Raw genomic sequence first — 25,349 nt, 5'->3', positions numbered from 1 at the left:
GAACATGCTGATTAAAAAGTAAAGCCCTTCTTTTCATCTGTATTCAAACAACTCTACCGTTAAAAAAAAAAAGTATGTGGCAGAGGGCCAGCCCCAGTGGCCTAGTGGCCTAGTGGTTAAGTTCGGCGGCCCAGGTTTGGTTCCCAGGTGCAGACCTACACCACTTATCAGTGGCTATGCTGTGGTGGTGGCCCACATACAAAAAGAGGAAGATTGGCAACAAATCTTAGCTCAGGGTGAATATTCCTCAGCAAAAAAAAAAAAAAGTGTAGAGGGGAGGAAGAAATAAAGGAATAGAGAAAAACGGGAAGCTAAGGAAAGAAATTTTGAGATAATTGCAGCAATTTGAACATCAAATACTTTATGATATTGAGGAAGTATTAATTTTTAGTGTGATGATGGTATTGTGGTTATGTTTTTTAAAGAGTTCTGATATTTTTAGTAACGCAACTGAAATATTTACAGATGAAATGATTTGATGTCTGGGATTTGCTTCAAAAAACTCCAGGTTTGGAGAGGGGAGTATAGATGAAACAAGATTGGCCATGAAATAATTGCTGGAGCTGCTGGGTGAGTCCATGTAGATTCATCATATCATTAGCTTAACTTTTCACGTATTTGAAATTTTCCAGAAAAGAAAAAAAGTTCTTGCTCTACGGAAGCTTCTAACACAAGGAGTCAGATATTCCAACAAATAGAATCCTATGTAGTTAAACAAAATAAACACAAAGCGCTGCTCAAGCTCCTAGGACAGTGACTGCCCCGGGGTAGGCAGAAGGAGTCAGAGAAGATGTCACAGGAGCCGCCCCCTTGACCAGCATCTTGAAGGAAGAGTGCCCCAGGCACAAGGGCAGCCCAGAGGTACAAAGGCACACAGATGGGCAGTGGCAGAGCTTCCGCACACTCTCTGGATGACTTGAGAGAGGCCATGTTACCTAAGAGCACCTGTTCCAGAGCCAGACCACCTGCGCTGGAGTTCCTGCTCCTGAATCGCCACTGTGAGACCTCTGGCGAGCTATTTGTAATGTCCCTGGGCCTCAGATTCTTTACCTATAAAATGCGGATTATAACAATACAAGCTTCACAGGGTGTTGTCAGGAGTCAATGATTTAATCCGGATGTAAAACACCTGGAAGACAGTGGGTGAGCAATAAATGTTAGCTGTTAGTAGTGGCAGCAGTATCCCAGCCCACAATGCCACACATTTTGCAAATCTCATCTAATTCCTATTTGTCACTTATCTTCTCTTTGTTAGACTGTACACTTGTAAAGTAGGGACTGTGTCTAACTTATCTCTATATCCCCAGAACCCAGCCTAAGGCCACACCCACAATAGGCACTATCAGGCAGCTCTTCTTTCAGGGAGGTGGGGACGGACCACCAGAAGCCTCTGTCTACCCCCTCACGATTCCCCTATGGATTATACTCTCAATCCCCACAATTCTTTGGCTTCCTTTAGCTTCATCCTTGTTCCCACCTCCTCTCTTACTCTGCTCCAGAGATGTGCATTCACCAATGGTGCTCTCCAGCCCCTTCCCTGGCAGGAGGTCCAATGCCTCCTTTCTCTCTCTCCCCACAGCTATATTATCTAAACAGCTTCTGAATCACTTATTCTGAGACTAACAAAGTGTCAAAGGAGGCTGAATTTCTAGGCCATTGGCCTCATACCTATTTGTGAGAGGTAGAATCCTCTGGAAAAGAGAAAAGCAGATAAGATGGTAGCCAGAACACAAAGCCTTCAAACACAGCCCCATCTTTGAGGAAATCCTGTAGACATATTTGTACAGTCAGCTAACATCTCACTGGGGTTTGGGGGGATTCAGAAACTGCTGGAGAGGAGAGGGAGGCATGACGGGCAGGGAGCCCAGCTTCATGTTAATTTTTGCTTTACAAACTTCAAGGTTTCTTTTTCCCCCTACTAGTAAACCTCCTCATTCTCCCCCCAGAAAAGAGACTCAGAGAGGAAGAGAATAAGAAGATCCAGAGCCTGAGAACTGAGAAGATACAAGACCACAGATGGCTGGACTCTAAAGATGAAGTAGGAAGGTCAGATGCAGGTCTCTCTCGAATCACAACTCTCTGTACAAGGTGCCCTCTGCCCTGAGCAGTGATGTGGGGCTGGAACATGATCCTGCTCTCCCCAAGAGTGGGAACTGCTGGTAGAACATTAACTAACTACCCAGAAGCAGAAGGAAATGGAGCCCTCTGAAGTACCTCTCCCTACCCATTCTCCCAGAGTTTCCTCTGAGAGGAGGATGTTGCAAGCCTATGTCCCCAGGCCTAGAATTTGATGGTTCTTTTCTGTAAAAAATGTAGGGGAAGAGATCACAAAGCAGAAATGGGACACTGGAGAGAACACACTAAAAACAGCAGCTTAAGCATGATTTCTTTTAAAGTCAACATCCTGTAGAGCATGCCGATCTCCTTCACTGCTCTCCATGACCACCAGCCTTGCCCCACACTGGAGCCTCAGCTGAACCCAGAACTCTTCTTGCTTGGGGACTAGAGCGAGGAAGGAAAAGGGGAACTGGGAATAGGAAGACAAATAAATACAAGCAGAGTGGCAGGCTCCCTGAGATACTAACTGTGATTATAATGAAGTGAAACTGATCTTCTTGTAGGGCTATGACCAGTTTTGGGAATAACTCTACATAAGTGACCAAAACATTTTGAGTAATGATAGAACTTTTGGAATAAACATAGAGCCCCCCAGCACAACTACTTTTTAGGTGCCCATATTTACCTGGATATGATATACTTGTAAAAGGAATCCTATTACTCATGTGAGTCTCATAACTTTATTATCTTAACTTAAATAGGACCAAGGAACAGTTTGATATGACCAAGAGTTTGAGCAGAATGGGAGGAATAGGATAAACAGGAGTGTATATGATGGCAGAGATGTGTAGAAAAAAGAAAAGAAAAGTCAAAGAGAAGAGTAATACAGAAGGAACAAAACCCCCACTGTAAACACAGACATGTAAGCAGTGAGTTAATTGTGGCTCAAATCCGCTAATACGCACACTCCCCCAATTGAAGCTTTCCTAGGTACCTCTGTGTGGTCCAGGGGTGGGTTGGAGTGGGAGTGGAAACACACAGAAACAGACACCAAATTCTCTCACTTCCATTTAAACCCAGAAAGACTTTATTACCCTACACAGAAGAATTAGACTTTGCACATTCGTTGGTTACTTTACATTAGACAGAGATATTTGATTAATCTCAATTTTTCAAAGAACCATCTGTACAACTTGCCTATCACCAAATTAACAAATTAAAGGGGAAGAGCTATTAGTGCTTATGTTTTTGTAAGCTTATTCTCTAAAGAAACCTCTATTCTTAAGAATCCTAAGGCCTCCATATGACCCAGCAATTCCACTCCCAGCTATATATCCAAGAGAAATGAAAACGTATGTCCACCCAAGAACTAGTACACAAATGTTAACAAGCAGCATTATTTGTAATAGCCAAAATGTGGAAATAACCCAAATGTCCATCAACTGATGAATGGATAAACCAAATGGAGTCTACAATGGAATATTATCTGGCAATATAAAGAAATAAAGTACTGATACATGATAAAACATGGAATAATCTTGAAAACATTATGCTAAGTGAAAGAAGCCAGTCACAAAGGCCACATATTGTATGATTCCATTTATATGAAATATCCACAATATGCAGTCATAGAGACAAAAAGTAGATTAGTGGTTTCCAGGGGATGGAGGGAGGAGATGTTGCGGAGGGATTAGAGTGAAGAGTGATTGCTAATAGGTATGTAGTTTCTTGTTGGGGTGATGAAAATGTTCTAAAATTGATTGTGGTAATGGTTGCACAATTCTGTGAATAGACTAAAAACCATTGAATTATACTCTCTAAGTGGATGAATTGTGTGGTGCATGAAGTATAACTCAATAAAGCTGTTATATAAAAAAAAAGAATCTTAAGACCTGGATGAGGCCTATGTCAGCTGCCTGAATTTTAGATTTAGCTATACTATCCGATAAGTCCTTTAAGACCCATAGCCAGCTGAAGATTTGCTTTAATTTTTTAAAAAAACTGACATCAAGGCCTTGGCCTCATTTCTGCTCACTCCCTACCAGCTCTGCACCATTTGTTCAACTGGTTTAATGAGAAATGTGTCCAAAGTCACTAGGATAAATCATTCATTGATATCACAAATATTTACTGAGTATCCATTATGTGACAGGTACTTTTCTAGGCCCCAGGAATTCAACAATGAGACACAGACACCCTGTCTGCAAGATGCTTACAGTACATTCACCAGGTAGTCTCAGGAGAGCATGGTAAGTGCTACAAAAGGGATGAGCACTGGGAACTGCAGGATCATAACCTGGGGTTGGTGTGTTAGCATAGGATCACAGAAGAAGTAATGTTTGAACCAAGGCCTGACGGATAACTAAAATTGATAGGAAAATAAAGAGGCACGCCAGGAGTGCTTCAGGCAAACAGAGTAAGTACTAAGTCCCCAAAGCTATAGAGAGCAGGGGCATTTAAGGAATTAAAGTAGTTTGGTGACTGGAGCATAAAGTGCAAGAACTGGGGTGGGATGAGGGGCGGGACTAGCACAGATGAAGCTGGAGAAGGCTGAGGTCTTTTAAATTTGTAACATGACAAAAAACTTGTGAGCCATGCTAAAGAGACCAAAGTGCATCCTGGGGGCTACAGGGAATGATTAAAGGATTTTAATAACGGAAAAAGATATGATCAGAATTTTGTTCTCTAAGACCACTCTAGCTGCACGGTGGACCATGAATTAGAGGGGGCATAGAACTACACTGGAGGCCAGGAGGGGAGTCAGAGAGAAGACCGTTGCAGTGATCTAGAGAAGGAAATGATGGTGGCCTGAATCAGTAGTGTGAGTAAGGTTGGAAATAGGAGTGGACAGGTTAGAGAGATATTTAGGAGGCAGCATTGTCAAGACTCAGTGACTGACTAGACGAAGGGAGGACTCAAGGATGTGGCTAGGTTTCTGGCAGAGATCACTGTGGCTATCAGCCACTAAAATATATATTTTTTTAAAGAATCACGTTTGGAGGTAACGTAAGCTCAGTTTTGGACATGTTGCATATTCAAAAGCAGATATCCAATAGACAGAGATATACAACTCAAGAGAGAGTGATTATAACTGGAGCCACAGAGGGCCAGGTGAGTATATATAGAAAGGGAAGAGGGCATAGGATAGAACTCTAAAGACCACTGACATTTATGGGATGTGCAGATCAGAGGAGGTGGCCAAACTGAAAAGGAATGGCCAGATTGGTGGGAAGACAGAGTGAGGGCCACAGCAGCAGCACCAGAGTGAAGCAGTGGTCAACAGTGGCAAGTGTGTGTGACATCAGGTGAAACAAGGATGAGAAGGGTTTATTGTATTTGGAGACAACTTCACCCATGGAGACCTTACTTAGAGCAGTTTCAATTGCATGATGGGAGGAAAAAATCAACGCTGCGATGCTGAGGGGTAGATGGGAGATAAAAAAGGAGAAAGTGACTAAAAACAACTTTTTAAAGAAGTTTGTCTATTAAAAAGGAAGAGAATGATTCAGTGGAAGTCAGCAAGAGAAGCAGGGTTCAAAAAAGGGATTTTTTTTAATATGAGAAAGATCTAAATACATTTAAATATTAAAATAGAGAAAGGGAGTTTGTAGTTTCACATTATAATCATGATCTTTCCCCCAAATTCCCCCCTCCTCTGGGGTAGGGGAATCCTGGAAGGAAGAGCTATCTTATAATATACTAGGTGCTAAGTATTTTAAGCCAGAGCAGCTTCACTGCAGACTTGACTTACCAACATCTTCTCAAACAGGATGCCTCTGATACCTCATTAAAATCTGCTCTCCTACCAGGTCTTTTCTCTATTTAAGGCAACACTTAATATTAAACTACTGAATTCTCATCCTCATTAAAACAGTTTCTAGTCTCCTAAAATGGGTCTTTTAAAACTATAAGTATTTGCTAACTTACCAAGATCCAATGGAAACATGAAAATCATGCCTCTTTCTCTCTTCTTGTATTAGCAGTAGAATTTCCATTACTACCTCTGCAGAAATGCTTATTTGATATTGTTTTTAAAGGAGTTGTGGTTTCAGAGATGGAAAAGGGAAGAATCTGTCAAAGCAGTAAGTGCATAGGAGGTGCTGACTCTAAGACTGACTCCCAGGAAGGCTACCCTGCCTACCCATTGGGCAATTACTCAAAGATAGCACCCCCACTCCACCTAAAATTTTCACCCCACTTTATTAAACCACTTGATAGTTCATGCAATTCATTTAGCAAATGATTCTGAGAAGGTTAGAGAACTTTCAACTATGTATGAATCACTTGAACAGTCAGACTGCTTTTCCCCCACCACCTACCTCCAATCTACCATACTGAGTTGGGAGCTTTGATGGGGTGGGCTTAGGAAGAGGACTCAAAAGCACGGAAAATCTGGGCCTTCAGTGAGGAACAGGGTGGGCCTAGGTGAGGGATTACAGTGGAGGGCTAATGGAAGCCTCAAAGTCCTATGTGCCTGAAATCTTGGAAAAGGGAGAAGAGTTCACATGAAAAGGGTTCAGGAGATGAAAAGGTATCAGAGGTAAGCATCAATTTTAAAGTGTGCCTCATGTTAATCCAGTTCCTGGAAAGGGAGATAAAACTCTTTTCCTTTCTCTAGAATATTTCTAAAATCCAGACCCTAAGTGTATTAGTCAGGGTTCTCCAGGGAAACAGAACCAATAGGATGAATACATACCTAGAGATAAAGATAGAGATAGACAGACAGACAGACAGACAGATAGATAGACAGATATAAAGAAAGAGATTTATAAGGAATTGGCTCACACGTTTATAAAGGCTGACCGACAGACAGACAGACAGATAGATAGATAGATAGAGAGATATAGATAGATAGATGATAGATAGATAGATAGATAGATAGATAGATAGATAGATAGATAGATAGAAAGAAAGATGTATAAGGAATTGGCTCACACGTTTATAAAGGTTGACAAGTCCCAATCCGCAGGGTAAGTCAGAAAACTTGACCCAGGAGAGCCAATGGTGTGGTTCCAGTCCAGAGACCAGCAGGTTCAAGACCCAGAAGAGCCAATGTTTCAGTTCAAGCCTGAAGGCAGGAAAAAGCAGATGTCCCACCTGGAAGGCAGTGAGCAGGAGAAATTCTCTTTTAGAGAAAGGTCATCTTATTGCTCTATTCAAGTCTTCAACTGAATGGATGAGGTCCACCCACATTATGAAAATTGATCTGTTTTACTAAGCCTATCGATTTAAATGTTAATCTTATCCAAAACCCCCTCAAAAAAACACCCAGAATAAAGTTTGACCAAATATCTGGGCACCCTATGGGCCAATCAAGTTGACACGTAAATTAACTATCTACTGAGTTAGTAATACAAATCAGCCACATTTTTCATTCCACATTTAAAGGCCTTGTGCTATGGAATACTCATAGTTAAATTATTTATATATGATAACCCACATTTAATTCCAGTACATAGCATTAAGTACCATGAGGGGATCTAAAAGTTGAGATGTTCGGGGTAGGGAGAGACTATTTCTTCCACAGGGTTCCATGGAAAGAGCAGTTCAGCAGTGAATTGAAGCATGATGATAATGGCATAACAGAGGAGGACATTCCTAATGAAGAAAAGAAACAAAAAGACAAAGAGTCAGGAAGGTGGTGAGTCATCTCATTCAACTGTAGTTTAAAGTGCAAGAGGAGAACCAAAAGCCATTTGTATAATGGTAGGTGGTAAAGGGAACCCAGAACTTCCCAATCTCCTGAACAGGACTTTCTAAGAACCTACATGCTTTGGCCCAGAACCTTTGAAATTGTTTCATTTCAATTGCTAAATATTTCTGAGAACTCACTTACTTCTCATTTGGCTAACTTCTCCCATCTCTTAGAGTTTCTCTCCTTCTCAGGCCTTAGACATGCTCAGTTACCCCTGTTGGGCTATAGATTTAAAAGTCTTCTGAGGAGAAATCAGCACCTAATCAACCTTTACAACATATTTCATGAAACATGTTTCAAGTCCAAAACAGTGAATTTCTAATTCATGAAACAAATGTCTAACATCACCTACTATGTATCATGCACTGTGAAAAGTCCTGGGAATACAAAAATGAATACAAATACATTTCCTGCCCTAAAGGAACCTACTGTCTACTTTGGAAGAAAGACTCATCACAAGATGGGGAATGTCTTTGAAGACATCTTTTTTTTTTTTTTTTTATAATTTTATTTATTTATTTATTTATTTTTCCCCCAAAGCCCCAGTAGATAGCTGCCTGTCACAGCTGCACATCCTTCTAGCTGCTGTATGTGGGACGCGGCCTCAGCATGGCCGGAGAAGCAGCGTGTCTGTGCGCGCCGGGATCTGAACCCGGGCCGCCAGCAGCAAGCGCGCGCACTTAACTGCTAAGCCACGGGGCGGGCCCCCTGAAGACATCTTGAGAAGGGACATGCAAAATATATCTTCAAGGTCAGTTCTAACCTGAAAAGCAATTTTGCCTAGTTTGTGACCAGAGGAAAAAGTGTACCGACCTTACTTTCAAATCAGTGCTCAGTAGATGCTCGCACAAGCCACAGCAGGGGAGCTAACCAACAGGTACCAGGCACCTCCAAGTATCAGGCATTGTGTTAGGCTTGGGAGATACAAAGAGCAGTGAGATATCTAAGAAGCATTTCTTAAATGCCTCCTGTTCACCAGGTGCTATGGCAGGTACTAGAGACATGGTCCCTAAAAACGGAAAGGGGTATCCTAGAGAAGAAGGAAGCAGCGATCACAGCTAACTCAATTTATCCTGTTCCTGGGGTTTCCCTCACTAAATTGCCCCACTTTCAGCGCATCTTCCCCCTACTCATCGATCCAATTTGTTCTGCACTTTGATAGTCAGAGTGATCTCCCTAAAACACAAATCTGATCATGTCAATGCTCTGCCTAAATCTAGATGCCGCTCTCCATCACCCTAAGGATAAAAGCCAAACTTCTTCACCTATCATGCCAGGCTCTCCATAATCTGTTCCCTGCTTGTTTCTAACCACCATCCCTCTGTACTCTCTGTCACAACATACTCAGCTCCTTGCAGGTCCCTGAATATATGTAATCCCTCACATCACTGACTTTGCACATGTTCTTCCCTCTGCCTAGAAGGTCCTTCCCTCAATTTTTACTCCTGCTTTAGAATTTAGCTCTTGAAAAAAAAGAAAAGGAAAGAAAAAAGCCTTCTCTGACTGGTCTCAACACTTCCACCCTCACCCCAGAATGAGTTAGAACACTTACCTTTGTGCTCCTATGACACCCGTCTGTCTCTCAATCGCAACACTTGTCATTCTGTTCTATAATTGCTTGACTGTCTCTCTCACAAGACTCCGAGCTCCTTAGGGCACTAAAACCCTTAGTATGTATTCCCATTAGTAGACCCAGTGCCTAATATAATGCTTAGTATCTTGTAGGGATTCAGGAAACTCAATACTTATAGAGGGATTGAATGATTCAATGAAAGAAAGAAAAGTATCAAGTGTTTACTGGAATCCATGTGTGAGACAAGTCTTCAATTTAATAAATCTTTTCGGGTATCTATAATGTAAGTAGTATCTTGCCAAATACTTTAAAAATCAGAAACAAAAATTCAGTTTCTGTCCTTAAATTGTCTTCAGAGGAGCGTGAGAAATTAAATATGTACTCAAAGAACAAGGCATAATGACAACACAATAAGTGCTATTAAAGTTATAAAAAGGGCTATGGGACGGCCATGGTCACCTACTTCCTAGAGTGGCTCTTCCAACCACCCTGGTTATGCTGGCTACATTGGAATGAATCTTTTCTACTTAGTTCAGCTAAGACTGCCTAATTATCCAGTAGGAACTCACAACAACAGCAAGAAAAGACAATACAAAAGAATTTTTTAAAAAAACAGAAATTTTCAACCAAGGATAACTGAAGTCTAACCAGAGAATTCTCACTGGCTAACACATGCCTAGGTCTGAACTTCCTTGGACAAGAGACCTGGCTCTTCAGGCCCCTAACCAGCTCCCCAAGGGTCTGGCCTCACTTACTTTTCACTCCCTTTCACCAAACCCTGGGCAATGCTGGATGGAAGCAGGTTCTGACCACTGGGAGAGAAGAGCCTTTCTCTTTCTGCGCTCTCCTGACATTTAGCCTGAACTGAGCACACCAGGCAGCAGCCTCCTTTGCCCTACCTAGACAGCACTCTAATTATGAGACCCTGGAATTTCTTCTGCTGCCTGAAACTCACCTTTTTTCTGTCTTTTTCTAAAAAAAAACAAAACCTGTCTGCAAAATAGATCTTAGCCCGATCTTTGTCAAGAATGGTTCTATCCTTTAAGGTATCTTAATATTTTTCTCTAAGGGCAACATCTGGGCAAGGCTCCAATGGCAGGTTTCTGCTTCCCGAGGTCTTCCTCATGTTCACCCTTGCCAAAACAGGTTCTTTTCCCATTTCAAAACCCTTTACCTCAACTTATATAATGCCTGTGGAAGTACAGATAATTCTAAGAAGTTTTGGGAAAACAATTTGGCAATATTTATCAAGAGTCCAAGCAAATCTTTTGACCAAATTATCTATTCACTTTCATAAATATAGCCCAGGAAATAATTAGAAATGCAATATAAACGTAATGCAAAAAGATGTTTATCATAGCGATATTTAAAAGAGAAAAAAATTAGAAATAACCCAGATGTCCAATAATAGGGAAATTATTAAGTTATGAATTATCCATTAATATAATATTATACAGTCATTTTCTAAACGTTTGTTAAAATTTTAATAATATAAAAATTCATAACAAGTGAAAGACATCAGCATACAAAGTTGTATACACAGTATGATCTCAATAAGTAGAAAAATGGGCCAAAGAAAAGTCTAAACATATCTACATCTCCAAGTGGTGTGATAAGGGAAATCTTTTCCTCCACTTTACAAAATTTCTATAATAAGCACGTATTCTTTTTATAATCAGAAAAAAATATATTTTTTCTTAAATATATGTCCTCTTGTGGACCTCAAATTAGTGGAGTACCTGATACATATGAGGAACTTAATAAATTTGTGTTGAATTAACTAATTAACAGAAGATGTGAGCTCCTATTTGTTGTCTGAGGAACATGGAGCAGAGAAAGTTAACTGCTCTTAGAATGAGGAGGCCTAGATTTGAGAAACTGAGAAATTGTGGCCTCTCCTCATCCACTAAAATGGAGGGAGCACCTGCCTGATCTCCCTCAGGAGACTCTGGTGAGAAGCAAATGAGATGATGCCTGTGAAACCACTTTGTAAATTGGAAAACTCTACACAACATCTAAAGACAAACAATAAGAAACTCCTGTTACTTTTGCTCTTCTCGGGTTCATGGCAGAACTCGAATGATATAAACCTGAAGCCCACAGAATAATCACTCCTTTCCTGGAACAGTTTACCAATTTCCCCACTTCTCCAGGTGCCCCAAGAGCGAGTGTCTCCTGGGGAGGATCTTGCAGAACTCAAATTGTTAAAGTTATAATGTCACAGTCCCTAAAACATACAGTAAAGACCTTGCCTACCTACACCTGGAGTCTCTTACAAGCAGCAGTAAAAAGCTTCAGGCCTGATATTGCACTGGCTTCCTAAATAACACCTCTACCTCCAGTCTCTCCCTTCCAACCAATTCTACACTTTATTGTCAAAATCATCTTCCTGTATCATAGAATCACAGACTCCTTAGCTAGAGAAACTCCTTTACAATCACATCGTCCAAACTCCTTACTTTAAAGATGAAGCACCTAAAGCCCAGAGAGGTTAAAAGAATAAGTGACTGAAAAAAGATCATAATTTGAATGTAATTTCCCTCCTCAAACCTCCTCAGATAAATCCCAAACTCCTTCGCGTGGCATTCAAAGCCCTTCACAACAGCCCCCACCTACCTATTGAACGTCATCTCCCTCTAGCCTCCCCCACAAACCCTTGGTTCCAATCCAACTGGTTTCTTCTCCATCCCCTGAACTTATGCTGCTTGGCCTCATCTCAGATGTTTTCCTGGAATGCCCCTCCACCTTCCTCTCCAATCGTTGCACATTCACAAGGTGCACTTGTTCAGGAAGCCTTCTCTGACCCACTTAGCCCATCGGGCAGCTCTCCTACCCCTGAACTCCCAAAGCTCTCACTGTCTGTTACACCTGATGACCTGTGTTATAGAACATGCAGTCCTGACGTTGTGATCTATATGGTTACTTGTCTTACCACCTCTCCCCTCACCCAGACTATAACCTCCTTAAAGACGAGGGATTGTATAATTCTCCACATGTCCCACTGCACCCACCCGTGGCTGACAACATTTACTGAGCACCTATGGCATGTAACTTGCTATTTTAGGTGCTTCGTTTATCTTATTTCACTTGATCCTCACAAATTGCTCACAAATGACAAAACTGAGGCTCAGAGAAGATGAATAAATGGCCAAGATCACACAACTAAAAAGTGGCAGAGACATGATGGGAATTCAGGCCCCTCAGCCTCCAAAGCCCTGACACTGTGCGAACTTCCAGGTTGCCAGGAGGACCCGTGTCTATCCTGCCTCACCTTGACTCAAGGCCACATCTTCCACATGCCCACCTCAAAGCAGGCTTCTCAGATCTGGTGGTAACAGCTACCATTTGCTGAGTGCCTACTGTGTGCCAAGCACTATGCCCAGTGCTTCAAGTGTTTATTTCTTTGTTTTTGTGAGGAAGATCAGCCCTGAGCTAACATCCATGCTAATCCTCCTCTTTTGGCTGAGGAAGACCACCTCTGAGCTAACATCTATTGCCAATCCTCCTGCTTTTTTTTCCCCCAAAGCCCCAGTAGATAGTTGTATGTCATAGTTGCACATCCTTCTATTTGCTGTATGTGGGACACGGCCTCAGCATGGCCGGAGATGCGGTGCATCAGTGCACGCCTGGGATCCGAACCCGGGCCGCCAGTACCGGAGCACATGCACTTAACCGCTAAACCACGGGGCCGGCCCAGAGTGTTTATTTCAATTAATTCTTGTTAACATTCTGTGAACTACACAGCCTAGTGCAGTAGTTAAGGATACAGGCTTTGGGGTCGGACTGTCCAAGTTCAGAATCCCAGCTCCACCACTTATAAGTTACATTAACTTGGGCCTGCTAAATAACTTCTCTGTGTCTCAGTTTCCTCATCAGAAAGATGACTACTACACTAGTACTTAATTCCTAGAAATGTATGAGGATTAACTGAATTAATAAGTGTAAAGTTCTCAATACATGATGCTATTATTATAACTATTATGTAGGCATCATCTCCACTCTAGAGATGTATCAACTGAGTCTTAGAGAGCTTTAGTCACTTGCCAAGGTCAACCAGTTAATAAAGGACAAAGCAAGGATTTATACTGAGGTCTGGTCTACCTGACTCCAAAGGCACATCGACACTTGACATATCCCAGTGCTTAAAACCTCGCTCTGTCTCTCCTCTCTCTTTCTCTGTCTCTCTCTATCTCTGTTTTTCTCTCTTGCTAAATTGTATTTAGGGAGAAGCTGGGCTGGTGCAAGAGCCACAATAGGACCAAGGTTAGAAATAAATTCCCAGGGTCATCCTGGAAAAGTAGAAATGTGCAGGGCCCAGAGTCAACCCTAAGAACATGGGGTCTGGAAAAATGTCCCTCACTCTCCCCCCAGTTATTTTGCACAAATGACATCAGGCTACAATAAATATCAAAAACAGTATTGAAGGCGAAAAGAAGTTACAAGAGGGCATCACAAAGCCTTAGCAGAATGGGTTTTCAACAGAAAGGGCGAGTCCCATCCCAGCTGATTTAGTGCCTCAGTATGGCAGAGGGGACATGCTGTGGTGGAGGGGATACGAACTTAGTATGGGAACCTTAGACAATATTTGGCACCACTTGATCTGAGCATTTTTGCACATCTTTCTCTCTGCCTCACCCTTAGCTACTGCCCAACCTCCTGATCTGAACAGAGGCAAGTAACTTTAGTTCCCTGGAGACAATTCCACAAGACACTTCCATAAATTCCACAACTCCCCAGGCATCAAATTGCCCTGCCTGTCACTGCTAATGTTCTTATGAGTAGCTCACAAAGCCTGTTTCCAGTACTTCAAGGAAATACTCTCATTCTCCATCTCTAGGAATGCTGGAGGGCATGCTCTTGGAGCTTAAGGAGCCAAGAGACGAGCTGAGGGAGCATAAGAATTGCCATCCCCACCATATCACCTACCACAGCATTCCCTAGGAAGCCCAGTTTCCTATTCCCATGGTCACTGTGCTCCTGAAAAGGAGAGTCAGAAAGTGCAAGGGCTGGACCCTTGCCCCACTCTCCTCCATCAGCCGCTCCAGCATCTCACCTCGCCTGTCCGGTTCTGAGGGTCCCCAGAGGCTACGTGTGAGGCAGAGTTGGATACTAAGGGAATTAGGCCCAGAAAGCCTTGTTTAAGAGCAAAGCAACTACTAGCTCCTGAGGATAGGGACTGAATTTCACTTATCTTTGAAAATTCAGCACTTGGCACTTGGTAGGTAGATGACAGTATCAGTGTAATTAAATTGCTTTTAAAGGTTGGAATGCCTAAATATTGGATAGAAACAAGCCACAAATATGACCTGTTTCCTGCTTGTCAACATGCCTCTAATCTTCCCAGAACAGGATGATATCTCTGCCACAGAAGCTCTCAAACCCTCTGGGTCCTATTCACAAATTCAAGGGTGGTGATGGCTGAAAAATCAACATCTAGTTCCTTAGAACTGATCTCAGACTATTCAGGAAGGTCTGGTGTTTCATCCTCCACCTCCCCACACCCTCACATGTAACACACCCAAGAATAAAACAAGGTGAATTTCAGACCGGATTAAGGAAATTTCTAACGTGTTTTCAATAAGCCCTCTGACAACACAAGTTACCAGTACATTGCGCAAAAGGAGAAACATCAAGGGAGCAAACCCAGCTCCTGAATGACTTCCTCTTGGCATCAACTGCCATTGACTGCACACTCTGACCCATATGTACACGCCCAGGCACAGGTAACACACTCGTGCACATTCATAGCACCCACTCTAAAGTGGCAGCAACATACAAGACATTAGGAACAACATGCGTTCACATATGTGTTATGTGGCCCCCAGACAATATTAAAGATATAACCCGACCCCAGCCTTCACCATCTATGAATGCTGGGAGCTAGAGCATGCACATGTGTCTCCCTGTGCCCTGTGTGTTCTGTCAGGCTCTGTGGGGAAAGAGGAAAACATGAAGCAGAGACCCTGATGGCTATGAGAATTTCCTGTTATTTGTTTCATGGACCCACAGGCAGCAAACAGCCAGGAAAGTTATCAAACAATCATAGCCCACTCTGGAAAGTAAATGTGATGCTCAGAGGTAGGTTGTGAAGAAGGTGGGAGAACAGGAAGGGAAGTCCTATCATACCAAAACACGAGAAGTTGGTGCAATGGCAGGGAACCTACCAAGTAGGCCCTCCTTCCTCAGGGCCAATGGGGCTCCAGGCTCCAGAGACTCTCCTCACCACACCCACAGTGGGCATCTTCAGTGGGCCACGGAAACACAGAGCTCTGCAGGAGGAGACACAAACAGAAGTCACAACCTGCTCATTTGGGGGAAGGCAGGCACATGAGACAAAAAAAAAAGAATTCAGGGCTCTGCCACACCTGCTACTAATCATAGAATCAGAACTTCAGAGTAAGAGGGAACACGAAAGATTATCTCACCCAAATCTAACAATTTTCAGATAAGAAACCTCAAGTCCAGAGTGGGTGAGTGACTCTCCCATGGTAAAAAAGGAAATTGGTAGCTTAGCTGACACAGAACCAGTTCTCCTCACTCCCAGCCAGGGCTCTCCCTCCACCTCTAGATCTCCCCAAGGCCACAGTGTGTGAACAGCCCGAAAGTGAACTGTATAAAACTCTCCATTGTCCTCATTCAAGGTAGAGGGTGTAAGTGGATCAGCCCTGCAAACTTGCTAGTGGATGAGAGAAAGATTCATATTTACTCCTGTTTATCTGCATCACCTGGCTCCAAGTCCTTAGGGAGATTAACCCTCCATTTCAGAAAACATGGGGATGTGTGCAGACCACTGTGGTGGGTAATGGGATTTCCACTTCACATCTCAGCCTGCAACTCCACTCTCCCCACCACTGCTCTCAGCATGAAGCAGCTAAACTTCATGGAAAGTTCTCCCTCCATGTAAGAGCCTGGCTGGGCCTGAGAGGAAACACAGGGTAACTGCTCCTCTCCCAGGGCACGTCCTTTGCTGAGCACCAAATTACACCATGTTCCCAGCCCTCCCCATCTCTGTCCCACTCAGGTGGTAAGCCAACTAGGGGTCAGAGAGAGAAGTAAAACCCATCCCTGATAGGGAGTGGGTGGGGAGAGGGTATAGAGGGGATAGAAGCAAATGAAGCATGAAAGGAAAATGTGAATGGGAGACACTGCCTCAAAATACCTCCTCCAGCATTAACGTCAGCATGATTTCACCCAATCTCAGAATGGAATGCACCCCTCCAATAGCCCGGAGAAAGAAACAACACATAGACTACATTGTCAACTTCACAGAGGGACATGACCCAAACTGTGGGTGACTAGAGAAACCATGACTCCATTGCCTTCCAGAACCCAGACACCCAGCCCCAAGTCAGTAAGTCTCAATTATCAGTGTCTGAGAAATTCTGCTTTCTGTTGGTCCAAGGTGAGACCTATAGATCTCAATTTTTAACAAACATTCCAGATAATTCTGATACCGATGGTCTGAGGACCACTCTATGAGAAGTCCTACTGTATCACTTCCCCACTGGACTGCTGAGAGGTTAACAGCACCTGCTATGGAGTCCCCCAGGTGGCCTGGCTTCAAATTTCGGCTCCAACACACAAGCTGCAAGGCCCTGAGCAAATGACTACACCTTATTCCCCTCATCTGTAACATGGGGCTAATAAAAGCACACATCGCATGTGCTGTTGTGAGGATCAAATGAGGTAATCCAGTTATTTACAGTGTTTAGCACACTGCCTGGCATGTAGTAAGCACACAGTATTTGTTGGCTATAACTTGTTCTACTGGTACACACCTAGTTGCACTAGCTGTCAGCTGTACGATAATTAGTAAGCACACCATGTTTTTTGGCTATTTGTATTTTATGCTGCAATGTATACATATAAAACTCATTACTCCCAAGAAATTGACAGGCCAAGTAATTTTTAAGCTATAGGGAGCCTTCCAAGGAGATTTATGGCCTAGAAGCCTAGCTATTAGCTTAACCCTTCTAAGTTACTTCTTCCTCTTTGCCCTCCTACTGTCACCCTTTCCCTTTCTGCCCTATGGACTTTGTATTCTCTATAAAACTTTAAATTTACATTGTGCTTTTATGTTTTATAATGAGTGTTAAAGTGTTTTATAGGATTTGTTTTGTTTGCATGCTTTTCTCTATTATCTTTTCCAAAAGTCCTTTTTTTCCTCTAGGCAATTAATATGTGACCCCCAGGCTAAGAATATCGATCTGGGCCAAAGTCACTGAAAAGTCACTCTGATCAACAGAGAAAAGCCCTCTGGGTTGTGACAAGGAGACCAGGTAGAGCAGTACCCTAGAGGTACAGACTCTGGGCTCACTCCTACTTCTCTATCTCCATCTCCCCAACTCACTCACTCCATCTCCAGCCTCCTTCTATAGCTTCTCCCCAGTACCCACACAGTATTTCCACCTGGAGAGTCCACAGGCATCATATGTAAACATCCAAAGCTGAGTTTAGCATCTCAGTCCCTAGCCAACCAATCCCTCATCCTTATCTCGGGGCTAATGACATCTGATCCACCCAAAACCCCCAACTAAACACAGCTCTGAATCATCTTCAGGCCTCCTCCTCACCACCTCTTCCTCTCTGGTAACTCACCAAGGCCTGCCAATTTTTCAAATGGCTCTCCTATCCCCTGCTTTCCATGCCTCTGATCTCCCAGTTCAGATCTTAGACTCTCATGTGGACCTTCCACAGCCACAGTTCTCCCAAGAAACCAGCTGCCAGAGTGCATGTCCCAAACACAGGTCTGACCAGGCCACTTCCCACTTAAAGCCTCTGGTAGATCCCCACTCATGAGAGTCCAGACTCCTTAGGCTGGTAGTCAAGACTTTCACAATTTGGCAGGACTCCACGTCTCCTGCTACCAAAGAGAGTCCCAAAACAAGACCAGGCCACAAAGACCCACCCACTCCACTCTAGCCTAAAAGGCCAGTGAACCAGATACATGATACTTGGAGTTAGTCCCCTCTCATACAGACATTAGCCAAATTTATTATATCTGATGATGGATCCTTGGGCCCTGAAGGGATGATACAGATTTCCAATGAGGAAGAGAAAAGACAATGCATGGCCAGGGCATTCAAGCTATAGGGCTTGAGTTCATCTCGTCAAATCTCCTCATTGTGCAGCAGGCAAAGCTAAGGGCTAGAGAAACAGATCTACTCATTGAAGGTCAGAGCTCAGTTACCAGCACCAGGACTCAGCTGTCCTGGCCCACAATTCTGCTTCTTCTGTCAACAGGCCTAGAAGACTCTCCCAAGCGCAACTGTCTGGGATTCCCACGACCTTTCCCTTTCCCTGGTCACAACTCAGGATCCCCTATCCCACCCACAAGCTGCAGGTTCTGAGATGATCCGGAAGGGACAGAACAGGAAGGCTTGAGCTTTGGCACAAGTTCCGGGTGAAACTCCTGGGGCCAAACACAAGGGCCTTTGACTATAGAGAAAAATAGGCCCACTGTCTTGGTGTGTGGAACCAAACCACAGCAGGAGCAAGGAAACCAGCTTTGTGCCTAGAGCTCAGGCCTTGGCCTTAAAATACCAGGGTGGAGAAGGGGAAGGGAGAAAGGAACACATACTTTAAGAAAATAGAGGCAATTACAACAGTTCCTATTCACCCCTGGTTTTTGTTTTTTGTTGTTATTGGTTTTTTTCCCTCACCTAGTGCTCTGCATGGCCTCTGACTCCCCCAGGATCTAGGAGGGTGCGGAAAAGGCCTGGATCCCTAGACAATGGAGGAATCAAGATGAGATTTAGGGGCCGGCCCCGTGGCTCAGCAGTTAAGTGCGCGCGCTCCGCTGCTGGCAGCCCGGGTTCAGATCCCGGGTGCACACCAATGCACTGCTTGTCCGGCCATGCTGAGGCCGCGTCCCACATACAGCAACTAGAAGAATGTGCAGCTATGACATACAACTATCTACTGGGGCTTTGGGGGAAAAATATATAAATAAATAAATAATTAAAAAAAAAAGTCAACTCAATTCTTTAAAAAAAAAAAAAAGATGACATTTAGATGGCTCCATTATGAGACGATTAGTAGAGAAAGGGGCTACTCTATCCTTTCCTTACTTGCTGATGAAAGAAAAAACAAAAAACCAAACAACTCAGAGCTACACATCCACCCCTCAACAAAGGAAACAAACCCTCCTGCAAAATATAGGGGACCTATTTGGGGACCGGGGCCATGCCCACATTAGAACTGCAAGAAACGAGAAGAGGAAAAAAGAAGAAAAGCCTGAGCCTTGAACAACAAATATTTCACAATGAGCACATTCTCCTCAGCTAATAAGTCCAAAGCTACTTGATATGTTTCTGAGTTGCCAGAATGTCTTGGTTGCGCCCATGAAAGGTCTCTGACCATATTCCTTTGATGCCCAGAGATTCATTCCTTTGGGTTTGATGCACTGAAGTGATGGATCATTTAGATTGAAGGACAAAGTCGCATGCTTACCCTCAGGACAAAGTCTATCATTTTTCCCTTCCTGCCCTTGCACAAGGTGTTCCTCCAGCTGCAACATTCTTCCTTCTCCTGCCCTTGCCCTTAGCAAACTCAAGTGGCATGTTCTCCCAGAAATCTTGAAGGGACTCCTCTTGGGGCCCAAGGTCAGCCACCCCAAAATATCCCACAGTGGCATATTGATTATTTTGAATTAAAGTTACTTATTTGACATAAAGTTTTGACCCTCCTCTCTCTCTTCCCCTTTAAAGCATGAAATAAATCCCCCATGTGAAGGGTACTCTCCCTGCACCAGGAGAAAGATACATCCTTTCACGAGAGCTACAGAATTCGGCGCCAGGAAGCCTGTATAAATAAACCATTTGACTAATTTACTACCTCAAGCCAAAACTCAGCTCAAATCCTCACTAACTACATACCCCAAACCTAAGTTTCTTTGTTCTGTCAAATCCTCACATTTGTTGTCTCTTTGTGTAAAAAGATATATAAACTGCCTACTTTGTTCAATCTCTGAGCATCATTTTTTCTCCCATGCAAATGCACTCAATTGTTTTCTCTCCTGTTAATCTGGTCTTACTTCCATTTTATTATTAGTCCCACTACAAGAACTCTAGGCATGTAGAGGGGGGAATTTCCCCCTCCCTGACAGTTTTGGAGAGCCAGCCAGGAGAATCACCAGCTGGGAAACTGCTTTTTCACTGTGACTGCTGCATCTAGGAGAGCCTGGAATGTCTGACACAGAAGCTGGCAAAAAGGTAAGCTTTCTTACCATGTCAGCCGCCCAGATCTCTGTCTGCAGGATCTGATGGGTATGAAAGTGGTGAGACTCTTTTTTTGGTCTCTCTCTAAATTTAGATTAGCAGAAAATATTTGTGAAACTAGTTCCTTAGTTCCCAGTGACTGGTAAATTTGGACAAGTACTCTTGATTTTGTTGATCCTTTCCTCCCAGAGATGGTCATTGTTTTTCCTTTGTCTTTGTTGTGTCATTTTTCATAAGGAGGAAGAACCATAGGGCAGGACAGCAGGTACAGGCCCTTTATAAGCCTGCTGTTTGAGCCAGATCACTGACTGTTGTGTTTTATGGTTCTCACCAGACTGGCATCTATTTAGACAAACTTTGCTGTGGGTCCTCTATGTAAAACAGGATGAGTTTTTTCCTTCCATCTTGTTCTATGTCCTGAGGGCTTGGTTTTGTGATGAGTGAAAATATTTTCTCTGGCCCCCACCATCCAGAAGTTGCAGTATCAGAGTGTACCTGGTGGCCAGTCAATAGACTGGGGTTCCGAGACACAAAGTCACAAACAGCACTCTCTTTGTCTGGTGGTGCCAGCTCTTAGGGGTTCCAGTCCATAAGGGGCTTTTCTCATCTTAACCTTCATTGCTTGTTAGTGCTGTAAAGGTCCCATTCCAGTAGCATATGCTACTGTCAAAATCAGGACATTGAACCTACAATTGTCCTGCACTTAAGAAAAGCAGTAAAAATTTAAAAAGCAAGTACCCTGAAACTCCTAGGAAAAAAACTTTCATTTTTTTCCCTCTGTCCTTTGAAGTTGTCAATTTTGCTATGTCTTTGGAATATAAACACCCCAGGAGACAACAGCCCACATTCACCTGAGACTGAGCCTGGCTAGCTTAGTTGAAAACAGTGTGGAGATTCCTCAAAAAAATCAAGGATAGAACTACCATATGATCCAGCTATTCCACTGCTGGGTGTTTATCCAAAGAACTTGAAAACACCAATGCGTAAAGATACATGCACCGCTGTGTTCATTGCAGCGTTATTCACAATAGCCAAGACTTGGAAGCAATCTCAGTGCCCATCAAGGGACGAATGGATAAAGAAGATGTGGTATATATACACAATGGAATACTATTCAGCCATAAGAAACGATGAAATCCAGCCATTCGTGACAACATGGATGGACATTGAGGGTATTATGCAAAGTGAAATAAGTCAGAGGGAGAAGGTCAAATACCGTATGATTTCCTTCATTAAGTAGTAGATAATAACAACAATAAACAAACACATACAGACAGAGATTGGATTGGTGGTTACCAGAGGGGAAGAGGGGAGGGAGGAGGGCGAAAGGGATAATTGGGCACATGTGTGTGGTGATGGGTTGTAATTAGTATTTGGGTGATGAACATGATGTAATCTATGCAGAAATAGAAGTATAATGATGTCCATCTGGAATTTATACAATGTTATAAACCAATGTTACTGCAATAAACAAAAAATTTAAAAAAAAAAAGGTTAAAGAAAAAAAATAAAGAAAAATGGCCATTTTAAAATGCAAACTACTAGAAAGTCTCTCTTGCCCAAAATCTAATTCCTTAACGTTACTTGTCTAGGGCAAATATAAATCTTAAAAGTCTTCTTCCCCACAAATATTAACAAAAAAGGCTTTTAAGTAGATAACCTTCACTTGTTCCATCTGCTAGAGACACAATTATTTGTAAACTAGTGAGTTTTGTATTGTATCTCGTTCATGGCTGAAGCTTTAAAATAAAACCTATGAGAGCTCTATTTGTGTCTGTCTATATATATTATATGCATGTAAGTACATTATAGAGATATTATTTTTCTACTTCTGGGTGGTATTATCAAAATTCATTCGAAAAGAGCACTATTAAACTAACTTAAAGTAAGTTATTATAAATTATTTCTAAATATAATAGAAACTATGCCAAATGTTTTTCAAGTTAACATGATATATAAAATAATCTTTGGTAAAGAAAAGCTTGTTTAATTTTGTTGGTTTAATTAAAATGGCATGTCTTCAGAGTTATCAGCATTGGACAAAATGCAGACATGCAACTTTTATTCTACCTGCGTTATTAGTCAAATAAGTTTAAGCTATTTCTGTTACAAAATTTGTCAGCAAGAAAAAAATAACTTAAGATAATGGCTAACTGCTTTAATGTTATATGAAATTGTCATGAACAATCTCAGTATGACTGTAAATAACAAATGAATTACATAGATGTTAATGAAATAATTTTTTGGTGCAATAGTTATGTTTTATGATATGTGTACTTAAAAATAGCTTCCCCAAATCTTTTTGATAACTTGAAACTTTAGAGTTTTGCTAAATTAAATTATATGATGAGAAATTCATTGAATATCTAGACATTTCCAGATAAGATAAAATAGTAAAACATTAATTACTGAAGATAGTTCTGTCTACTTTTTGCTTCCTTTTACACAGGAATTAAAAATATTTGGGTCTCTCTGTAAACATGCCTTGTGCCACGCTGAGAAATTTTCGATGAGAAACCATGTATCTAGAGATCATAAAAAGCATTTATAAGTCTGCCAATGCACAGAATGCTAATGTAAAAGACAATTCACAATTGCTTACTTCCTGATTTTCATTAGAAATTAAGGTTTCTAAGGGTTAAGAAGTCTAATTAATAGATGTAATTAAAGCTACTCAAAGAATAGGGTAAAAATCTCTGTATGCAAGGAAAATAAGATGTATATTTTTAGAGAGAAAAAGTATGCAGCATGGAGATGCATTTTTGCTGAAAGAGAAAAATAACAATTTTCTCTGAAAATAAAACTGCGTATTTCCAAACGAAAAAGAGAGCAAGGGACAAACTGAAATCAAAATAGAAAGATATAGAAGATTTATGGAAAAGGAAACTGAAATGAATGTAATTATGTGAGTGAGATTTAATATGAAAAGTAAGCTGGTACAAAATTAAAATTTGGTTTTCTCTCTGTTAAAATGATAAATTGTTAAAATGAGAAATTAATTAGAAACTTAGGAAGAAAGAAAGAGAGAAAGAAAATCTTATGTTGTGTGGTCAGTTAGCTAAAATTAAATTGCTATTACAAGAGATTTAAAGATAAACTTTAATATCAATAGTGTATTATGTAAAACTGAAACAATTTTCTTTTCATCTCTTAAGAGAACAAAGTTTTCTTGGTATATTGGTCTTGTCTTGATATGAGATTATGAAAGGAAAGTAAAAATTTTATGTTTTATCAAAATAAATGTCTGTGCTTTATTAGACCTTTGATTACTTAAGAAAACTGAATCTTCTCAATAATAAGAGCTAAATGTTGTTAACAGCTATGTAGCCTTCTGTATTTGCCTTTAAAATCTTTTGTTATCAAGATTAGCTTCAATGGATAACTAAGCATTGTTTCACAGGGACCTGTGATTCTATATGACCAGTGTCATAAAACCCTTTTGATATTTTTGACAAACTTCCCAAAATAAAATTCTAAATAAAGGATTTTGATCTCAACCAACTGAAGTTTGTTTTTATTTTAATTTTTTGTTTATTGCAGTAACATTGGTTTATAACATTGGATAAATTTCAGATGTACATCATTATACTTCTATTTCTGCATAGATTACATCATGTTCACCCCCAAATACTATTTACAACCCATCACCACACACATGTGCTGAATTATCCCTTTCGCCCTCCTCCCTCCCCTCTTCCCCTCTGGTAACCACCAATCCAATCTCTGTCCTATGTGTTTGTTTATTGTTGTTATTATCTACTACTTAATGAAGGAAATCATACGGTATTTGACCTTCTCCCTCTGACTTATTTCACTTTGCATAATACCCTCAATGTCCATCCATGTTGTCATGAATGGCTGGATTTCATCGTTTCTTATGGCTGAATAGTATTCCATTGTGTATATATACCACATCTTCTTTATCCATTTGTCCCTTGATGGGCACTTAGGTTGCTTCCAAGTCTTGGCTATTGTGAATAACGCTGCAATGAACACAGCGGTGCATGTATCTTTACGCATTGGTGTTTTCAAGTTCTTTGGACATACTGAAGACCGATAGACACATGAAAAGATGTTCAAAATCATTAACTATCAGGGAAATGCAAATCAAAACTACAATGAGATACCACCTCACGCCCGTCAGAATGGCTATAATTAACAAGACAGGAAACAACGTGTGTTGGAGAGGATGTGGAGAGAAGGGAACTCTCATACACTGCTGGTGAGAGTGCAAACTGGTGCAGCCACTATGGAAAACAGTATGGAGATTCCTCAAAAAATCAAGGATAGAACTACCATATGATCCAGCTATTCCACTGCTGGGTGTTTATCCAACTGAAGTTTTTAAAGGGCTCCTGGAACATTTCGAAGGATTTATTCTCTCTCCTTCTAAAAAGAGAGATGTTAAACTAATCAGGATTATTTGATATGTTAAATTACGTGGGAAGCATTGTCAAATAAGAAGTAACATGAAACCTTCTTTATGTTGTGTCTGTATATGTTAGAAGAGTTTCAGAAATTGTGTGAAATTCCTGGAAGTCTGATATGTCCTGGTGTAAAATGTTGTCTATCATCAAAATTGAGGCTCACACTAAAAGGACTGAATCTGAGTATAGGGAAATGCCCTAGCTGACTTTCATGCAAAGCAGCAGCAACAGAATCTCTAAAGACTGTGGCATGTGTGGATGAAGTCTATTCTGCTTCTGCAAAAAAATGACTCCTTGTTGCCAGACTTTGCGCCATCCTGATGTCCTTGTAACATGGCCACAGTCTGATCCTGAATCAGAGAAATTAAGATGAGCAA

The 25,349-nt window shown here is 41.6% G+C and overlaps 1 long non-coding RNA gene across 1 annotated transcript in view; it reads right to left on the bottom strand.

Moving 5' to 3' along the window:
- Positions 1-296: 296 nt before the first annotated feature.
- Positions 297-25,349, bottom strand: part of LOC147912876 (uncharacterized) — a 39,176-nt gene continuing 14,123 nt past the window's right edge. Inside the window, exons 2-5 of the long non-coding RNA XR_015549504.1 lie at positions 15,491-15,595; positions 7,528-7,656; positions 6,996-7,155; positions 297-1,129 (exon numbers count right to left, since the gene is read on the bottom strand). This is a non-coding gene — a long non-coding RNA (uncharacterized LOC147912876). The remainder of the gene's footprint in view (positions 1,130-6,995; positions 7,156-7,527; positions 7,657-15,490; positions 15,596-25,349) is intronic.

Source organism: Ceratotherium simum, chromosome 33, assembly GCF_057802395.1.
Source record: "Ceratotherium simum simum isolate JZ-2026a chromosome 33, ASM5780239v1, whole genome shotgun sequence".
In the NCBI taxonomy this organism is placed as follows: domain Eukaryota; kingdom Metazoa; phylum Chordata; class Mammalia; order Perissodactyla; family Rhinocerotidae; genus Ceratotherium; species Ceratotherium simum.
Note: the sequence above shows the minus strand (reverse complement) of the source record. Positions and strands in the feature narration are given on the sequence as shown.